The following is a 5218-nucleotide window of genomic DNA, read 5'->3' on the forward strand; positions in this document are numbered from 1 at the left end:
GGTCACTTCTGTCTTCTGTTCCTTGAGTCCCACACCCCAGAGTCCGCCTTTCGTCCCCGTTTTCAGCCTGGAAGAGGGGCTCATTGGATCGGAACACACAGGGGCCGTGAGCACTGAATCCGCTGCTCGTAAATGCCACGGGCAGCTCGGAAGCCACGCGACAGAGGCCTGGGCTGGCTGGCGGGAGGCCGGTCCGATGGTTCACTTGACGGAAGGTTTAGCCACCCGCCTTTGCCCAGCGTCTGTGCATCTCCTGATCGGGCTCCATCACCCACCTCTTTCCTCCTCCGCAAATACTTCCTCTGTGCCATCTGAATCACCTGTCATTGGCCCCATGCATCTTCAGCCGTTTTCAGAAGGGTTTTTTCCCTCCTATTTGTCTCCCTTGAAAACTGGCTTTTCCCCCCCAAACCCCAGCTGTGCCAACCCCAGATGACGAGTGTGCCATCTTCACTCCCCATCACCGCCTCTCAGAGCTGCTACCGCGCCCCTCGACCTCATGAAAGCCATTCCCTGCCGTGCGATGGCTGTCGTCTGCCCACTTTGCCACTCTCCCCATTACCCGCATCGTCACCCGCTTCATTCCTCCACTCCAGTGACTGTGACCACCTCAGAGATGGTGGCGTTGACCCCAGAGCACACCCCGATGACCTTTCTGCATGCAGATCTCCACCTCGGACCCCGGCTCTGTGAACCTGGCTTCCGGTGGCTGGGTGCCAGGGGGGATCCGGGGTGTAGGCGTCTGCTGGGGACGCTTCCGGTGAAATGCTCTATGTGCAAAGCATTGCCTTCGATGACCAAAAGTTTTCAGTAAAACTATAAAAAAGACACACTGTGGAACCGATTAGCTCAAAGTCGATGGGAGGAGGTCGAGGCCGGCAGGGCGGGGGAGGGGAGGGACAGACATTGGGTTTTGCGTCTGACTCTTACGGGTTTGGGTTAGTTCACGTGCATGTCCCTCACGGACCCACGGACCGTCTTGCGCACTGCACGTGTGTGGAATGGCGCGTGAACAAGGGCGTGTCGGCTGTCACGAGGGGAGGGACACGGGCGTGTCTCTAGGGACACTTGGGGCCATGTGCCACAGCCCTGCTGAGGGCGAGCTTGCCTCGCCTGCCAAGGCTGCCAGCTTCCAAGCCGACCACAAGCAAGGCGGGAGGCCGAGTCCTTGATCTGATGCCAACTCGAGGACCTTGCTGGGCCTCGGCACCAAGCCGGAGGGCAGGGCTGGGCCGTGCATGCCTTCTGGAAGATTCTCTTCGTCTTCTCAAGCAACGTGCTGAGCTCGGAACTACCATCTTAGTTCATCCTTGGCTCTCTGTTCTTTTCATCTGTGTTCCATAATCATTAGTCTTTAAATTATTTTCTATTTTCTTTCTCTTGGATCATTTTAAGGCTTTATTTGGGTAACCTTTTAATCCTGTTTAATGCCGTCTGGGTTGTTCATAACCTCAGTTTATGCTACTTCACTTTGCCTTTCCAGAGTTAAAAACTTTTTATGTTGTTTACTTATCCTTTTTAATTTCTTTCAAGACGCACTCCAGAAGCCTCGGGGGCTTGCATCTTTTACATTTGTTTGTACTGCTATGAGCTTCTTTTCTTTAAAGACTTTTTAGTTTATCAGAAAACGGACCCATGGCAGTAGCATGTGAGGACCAGCTGTGAGGCCCTCGCATGTGTCTTTGATCCGGCACAGCCTGTCCCTCCCACCTCCCCGTGAATATGAGGGAGGCGTTGGCAGCTGGGGACGAGCCTGCGCCGGAAGGAGTCACAGCAGCGTTTCTGCAGACTCTGGAGCCCATCCGCGTCCCCTTGAGCCCGTGAGGGCCCTCCTTGCAGAAACAGTTCCCGTCATGCTAGTGAGCGAGAGGTGGCCATGCCACCTAGGCCACCAGCCATGAACCACAGGTCGCCTTGCCCAGCGAGCCATGTTTCGCCCTCGCTCGGGACTCCCTGAGGGACAGCAGAGAGGGGGAAGCCCCTGAGGGCAGGACCGAGCCATCGCCTTGTCCAGCTGGCGTGGAGCGGCCTCGCCGGGGAGGAGGGGAACAGCCGACCGCACCGCGTGCTTCTCGCGCTTACGGCTTTTGTGGCAACCAGGGGTGAAGATGTGGCCAGGGGCGAGGGTCGTGCTGGTTAGCGGAGCATGACATCAGAGTCGGGGGCTCAGGAGGAGCAGCACCGGAGGGTCAGAGACAACACGGCTTGGGGTAAAGGCTGCTCCTTTTGACGTGAACCCAGAGCTGAGATTATCCACATTCTGTCAGAAGGCCCCCAAAGGCCCCCACTGCTGGAGGCGCTCTCAGTGGTCAGGCAGATGACAGTCTGCCCTGAGGGTCTTCGTTGGCCTATGTCCTCCAATGACCAATGGCTAAAAGCACCACGTGGCCCTGGCACTCAGGCAAAGCCTCTCAGGGCATCCCTGACATGGACACCACCTCGTCAAGGCTGGCCTGGTGATGGCCGCTGCCGTGTGGTCCACCTGCCTGTAGTCATGACCAGCCCTGACCTCCTGAGGCGGTGTCTCGAGGGACCAACTAACAACCCCAAGGCGGGCTGATGACCTTGGACCCTTTCCGCCGTGAGGGAACAGTGAGTTGTCCTTGGGACAGACGCTCACTGAGTTTGCCTGGCATTCCTGGTTGTCACATGCTGCCAGCACCGCCATCCGCAGACCTGCCGAATGCCTCATTCACTGTCCCACGTGCCCCACGACAGCGCTTCTAGCCGAGGGACTCACTGTGCAGTGAAGCAAGTGTCGCTGGTTTGATCACACGCCCCAAGAGGTGGAGAGTCGGCATCGGTGGCTGAGGTCACGGTGAGGTGACAAACGCCTCCGAGCACAATGACCTTTTATTTCTTCCTCGGGTCCAGCTTAGCCCGGCCTCAGGCTGACAGAAGTTCTACCTTAACAAACGCTTCCGCAGTTCCCGAGATAGGAAAGAGAGATAAGCGTGATTGTCACTTCCCACGTACATGTGGCCGGCACGTCAAGGCCCCGGCGGGCGAGGCAGGTGGGTTGCTGCGGGAGAGGAGAATCTGAACGCATGAGGCCGCCCCGCTGACCCACGCGAACGGCCTGCTCAAAACTTGGGTCTGCGCCGCCGGGGAGTGAGCGGCCCCTCGTGATCGTGGGGTGCCGCCCCGCAGGCTTTCCTCTGTACTTGTAGCTGGAGGCCAACGTACGGTGCTGTCGCTTCGTCACTATTACACAGGAGTCTGAGGACAGGGAGGTGGGAGGGCGTGAGTCACCGTCCGCGGACATCCCTGACGACCTGGTCGCGTTTGCCCCTGCGTCGCCACGGCGCTGGGACCTTCTGGGTTAGAGCCGTTGGTGCCCCAGGGAGGAGGGCCTCTTCCCGTCCTACGGCGACGGTTCCACCCACCGAGGAGGAAACGTGCTGCTTGGCCGTTCGGGGTTCCTCGTGAGACTCAGAGAAGTGGGTTATGGTGCCGCGTGGCGAACCTGACCCTTCTCGACCCTTCCTAGCCACGCCCACCTTGACTTCCTGCTTGGGTGACCAGTTCTCATCCCTCCTGGGCCAGTGCTGGCCAGGGCAGGAGATATGTCAGCATCCTTGGTTCATTGCCTGGCAGGACGCTGAATTATTCTTCCACCTGATACTGATGCCCGCTTCTCGGACTCCGATGAGACCCCACGTGGTGTGACTGAGTCCCCTCTTACGTCCCCGCCTGAGGCCGTCATTTGCCTCCGGTCCGGAGCTCAGCCCCAAGCCCCGTCTCCTGGCTGAGGTCTTAATTTTTGCCTGGCTCCTGCTCCCTCCAGGATCTCTGGGTCCTGGTTCCTCTGCTCCAGTCCCTGTCTGTGGATTACCTGAGCCAGGTGGATAAGGAGGACCAGCCCCGTCCCTGAGGGGAGCAGCTTGGTCCATTTGCAGATGGCTCTTCCTTCTGTGGCCTCATCTACTGGGATGTGTCTGAATACGCTTCTCTCATCTGCACTCAGGGCTGGGTCTTCCTGGCCTTGGCCAGCCACGGCTCCCTCCTCCCGAACTCTGCCGCCTCAGTGGCTGCTACCCTGTTCTCCAGCAAGCCTCGTGTCTGAGTCCTCGTGTCCTCTTGGTCGTAATCAGAAAGGGAAGCAGTGGGACAGGCTCAGGTAGACGTTGTCAGCCTCAGGGAAGAAGGTGGCAAGCGGGGCGTGTACAGGCTGAGGCAGCGTGTCGTCCTGGAAAGCACCTGGGCTGGGCGCGTGGGGAGGCGCGGGCTCCCGAGCGGGACGAACCGGTCTCAGCCCGGGCACTGACGGTCTGTGTGGCCCAAGGGAGCGTCCCAGCCTCTCCAAGCTTCAGTTTTCCCATCTGCAAAAGCTGTTCACTGAGCTAATGTTTGTGGAATGTTCTTTGTACTGCGAAGTTCGATATAATTTTTTACTTTAAACCTTTCGTGCATATTTGCTCTTGCTATTCTAGAATATTATTTTTCCTCATTATCCAAAGATATTATAAATATTACCATTAAAGCTGACAGGTAATTTGTATTCCTGTTAATTCACATCTTTGTTCAGAGTGAATAGCCTCATCGCACTCTATTTATTTATTTATTTTTTGGCTTAAAATTTTTTTAAAATAACAATTGACATTCGATATTGTATTAGTTTCAGGTGTACGACGTACTGATTAGACATTTATAGTACGTAGCGGTCACCCTGATAAGTCTAGCGCTCACTTGACGCCACATGCAGTTACTACAATATTATTGATCACATTCCCTATGCCGCGGATTCATCCCCATGACTAATTTTATAAGTACTAATTTGTACTTCTTAATCCCGTCTCAGTTTCCAGCTTGTTCCCTACCCCCGCTCCATCTGGCCGCCACCTACTTGTTCTCTGTATCCATGAGTTTGTTTCTGTTTTGTTTGTTCAGTTATTTCGTGAGATTCCACGTGTAAGTGAAACCACATGGCATTCGTCTTTCTCTGTGTGACTTAGTTCACTTCGCCTGATGCCCTCTAAGTCCGTCCATGTCGTTACAAATTACTTAAGTTTGGGGGTTTTGTTATTGCAAACGCAGCCACATTCGGTTGGTTCCGAAGCACTGACATGTTACAGAAGGTTCTGGTTTAGCTGAAAGGAAATCTGCTGGGGGATGGCAACACGATGACAGACAGCCCTGGCACCGTGACAGACGCTGAGCTGGAGATCAAAGGCGGAATTCAGCCATCCGCGGAAGCTGGCTTTGTGAGACTTAGCTG

The sequence above is a fragment of the Pteropus vampyrus genome, unplaced genomic scaffold, assembly GCF_000151845.1.
Source record: "Pteropus vampyrus isolate Shadow unplaced genomic scaffold, Pvam_2.0 Scaffold540, whole genome shotgun sequence".
Taxonomy (NCBI): domain Eukaryota; kingdom Metazoa; phylum Chordata; class Mammalia; order Chiroptera; family Pteropodidae; genus Pteropus; species Pteropus vampyrus.